Below are 3,584 nucleotides of genomic sequence, written 5' to 3'. Positions count from 1 at the left end.
CTTCTTGAGTTAGCTTTTGAACCACCAGTGTGTGGCATTTTTTGCTTTCGCTAAATTTTCTTATTTCTTCTACAAAGCTCAGCTCCTGTCGATAAAACAAATACAACTTAGAATTTTCATCTCTATTTAATTGTGATAAGATCAAACTTACTAACATAATCTGAAGCTTACTATTGTTGATGGTTTCAGGCGGTAGGCAACAAAACTAGCCCATTGATCTTTAGTTATACCAGATTGTACATTACTAATAATCCCATTTTTGCTTTTGACTGGGTCAAAATATTCATTCCATAACCTTTATCTATGTGTAGCCCACTTCTTTGAGATACTAGCATTACAATATCTGTATGCAATGGACTCATTTGCCTGAAAAACAAAACGACACTTCAAATAAAAAAGGAAGTTAGTTTTGTCATGTCTTCTAAAATCTTGGTGAAATCAGTAAATATATATGTAAGAAAACTTGTACCTTCAGTATTGTTTCAAAGCAGTCTTCCATGTACTTCTTAGGCATGTCTGATGGCCCTGACCACTTCTCAAAACTAATAGGAAATAAATTATAATCAATTACCAACGATCCGCAATAGCCGACGAGCAATCCTTGCGCATCACCATATGCTGCGTCATAGTCATCAAAATTCACAATGATGCGCTCTCCAACAGGTAGGTAATTAACCTCATTGACCTTGACATTAATTTGCTTGATAGCTTTTTTTTTTTGAGTCTTTTAACAAGAAAAAATCAGTCACTCAATCAAAAAGAAAAAAAAAATACTCATGAGTTAAAGTCAAAATTACATAAGACATATATACCTTTTGTATCTACTCTCCAATATTTTGGAGATGAACGTCGATGCATCTACTCTCCAATATTTTGGAGATGAACGTCGATGCATCGATGTTGCACTTGAATTAGAAGGTAGAATTGAAGCTTGTTCTTACTGCAAAAAAATTGGAGCTTGTTTTTGTTGTGGGGGAATTGAAACTTGTTCTTGTTGGGGGAGAGCATGAGTTGCTTCTTGTTGTTGGACTTCATGAACTTGTGAGTGATTTGTTGAAGCATCTGGGAGGGCTCTTGACATTGGAGTAGTTGATGATGAAGCATGTCCTTTAGCAGATTTTAGTGGATTCTTAAAACGTTTAATCTTCGGCATCGATAACAAGTTAATACTAAATAATTGGCAAAAAGGATGCCTTTAGTACCACCCGAACAGATAAAGAATTGAAATATCACACCAAAAATCTGTGTCTAGGAATCATATAGATGAACACAAAAAGTTTACATAGAAGAATCTGACTACAGATATAAATAAAAAATTGACCTAGTGCTAAGATATGAATTCCATCTCTATAAAAGGAATCATGAGGAAATTTATACTTCTGTAAGGAAAGTTTTTCACCAAGAAAAGGAACAGGTGGGAAGATGCAGGGGAAGGTGGGAAGAAGGAGGTAAACGTGGAAATCTAGCGCGAAAAAGAATTTAGAAAAGCAAAGAAACTTACATTTTTCTGTCTTTATTTTTATTACAATTTTAATTTTTTTTTTAAATTTAATAGAAGCACATTTAAAGAATTAAAATAATTTGTTTGGTATGACATACTTAAAGCACAATTCTGTCACATATTAAAGAAAATAATCTAAATGTCGTACTTTGTCATTGTTTAAAGAAATTGGGTTTAATAAATTTTGAGATTTTTATGCACATTTATATCTTTTTATTTTCTCCAATTTCATTTTTGTTTTGTGAAAATGTCCACCCCCATCAAAACAAGTAAAAAATAATGACAGCTTGAAAAATAAAAAATTTATGAAAACCATTCAAATTCATCTAATATTCTATTAGATTAGATATAAATGCAACGAAATTATAATTATCAAATTATTTAATTGAACAAAGTATTTTTAAAAGTTATTTTATTTCTTGGTTGGAGCTTGATTTTGAGCAGGGCACTATTAAAATGTCCTGAGGCTCACGCGTGGAGTTTAGCTCTGTGAGGCGTCTACCCTAAACGTCTGCTTGTGCACCCGAAATATGTGTAATGCTTAGCATTATCTTAGATGCAAATCACAATAAATAAAAAATTTAGGTGATTGTTTTTCAATTAGTTGAGGTGTGATTTGATTCATTTTTTGTAAACGATTTAACTTATTGATTATCCATTCTTATATGTCTTAAGCCGTTAACGAACCAATAAGATACCGTTCGATTGATTTTGGCTTAGTGGTTATCATCAATTAGCTATCGAGTGATTGATCAGTATGTTTATTTGTTATAAAAATTGAAATAAAAAAATTGGAGTAGCTTTTATATACTCCAGTAGTGACTTCTCATCCAATGGTACGAACCCATCGAATGTCATTGTCACTACCACTAGAGATTACAGTTGATAGTCGATGGAGATGGTAGAGCTGGGGGTGAGAAGCAAATGGAGATGGATGTTTTGGGCTAAAGGTATTTAGAGTGAAGTCTATATGTATATTTTGATAATGATCATATATGTATATTGTGATTAGTTGGTTGCAAAAATGTCTGGAATGTCCGTACTCGATATATATAGTTCAATACGCTTAAACGAGAGTTATTACTTATGGCTCATTCAATAGTTGCGAACACGAGATGTCAGTCATATGAGTCGCCTTTGAGTTTAGTATGCGACATTAATATCTACACATGGGCAGAGAGTCATTATTGGGAGTAATAATGTATTAAGGTAAAACGTTATGCAAAGTAATAAATTTCTGTTTAACACCATCAACGGTCAACCTTTTTCTTGATGATTTTTTTTTGTACTAGAATAATATATAACTAATAATACGTCATCATGAAATATATTTATTCTAATTTTAAAATTTTTTAAAAACTCGATTAATTCTTATAAATTGATATTACAAAATTAATAATTATATAGGGTGAAATTGTCATATATTATGCAATTACAATAGATCATATAAAATGTGTATTTTATGAATGTTTGAAACCGCCCAATATAAATTATATAAGTCATTATTAAGTGCAAGCCTTTTGTGGTGGTTTTTTTGAAATCACCAAAATAGTATTAATAGCCAACGGATTTGTGACAATATTGAAAACCGCCATTTTATGTTCATTATGGTGATTAAAAATCAGCATTATACCCAAAATGATTCTAATCTTTTGTAGTACAAAAACTCACACAGGAAAATCGCCACAACAAGAATAATTTTGGGGAGATTGAAACACATGCCGCAAATCAAAAGTATAGTGGGGGTCTTTTACAACCTCCAAAGTTAAACCGCTACAAAAATAATTATTTTGCGGAGGTTGGCATAAGCGCTAAAAATTAAATGTGTAGTGAGTGTTTCTTATAACCTCCATAAATAAACTGCCACAATTTACCAGTTATTTTTGTAGTGGTTGTTGCAACTCTGGATGTCACCCTTGTTCTTATATAAAGGAATCATGGTACTCCACCTCCAAGCCTCAGACATTTTTGCAGTCTTAAAAATGCCGTTAAACAATTTGATCAACCACATTAAACCAACTCCGCCAATAAACTTTCAAAAATCCACAGGAATCTCGTCTGGCCCCGTCGCCCTACCTCTTCA

The 3,584-nt window shown here is 32.3% G+C and overlaps 1 long non-coding RNA gene across 1 annotated transcript; it reads right to left on the bottom strand.

Moving 5' to 3' along the window:
* Nucleotides 1–1,327, bottom strand: LOC124888666. Its single transcript, XR_007047286.1, has 4 exons — nucleotides 813–1,327; nucleotides 470–724; nucleotides 172–384; nucleotides 1–85 (listed from the first exon to the last, which is right to left on the bottom strand). It is a non-coding gene; the product is annotated as an uncharacterized LOC124888666 (long non-coding RNA).
* Nucleotides 1,328–3,584: the final 2,257 nt, after the last annotated feature.

The sequence above is a fragment of the Capsicum annuum genome, chromosome 1 (genome assembly GCF_002878395.1).
Source record: "Capsicum annuum cultivar UCD-10X-F1 chromosome 1, UCD10Xv1.1, whole genome shotgun sequence".
Lineage (NCBI taxonomy): Eukaryota > Viridiplantae > Streptophyta > Magnoliopsida > Solanales > Solanaceae > Capsicum > Capsicum annuum.
The sequence above is the reverse complement of the archived record's forward strand: the minus strand, read 5'-3'. Positions and strand labels throughout refer to the sequence as shown.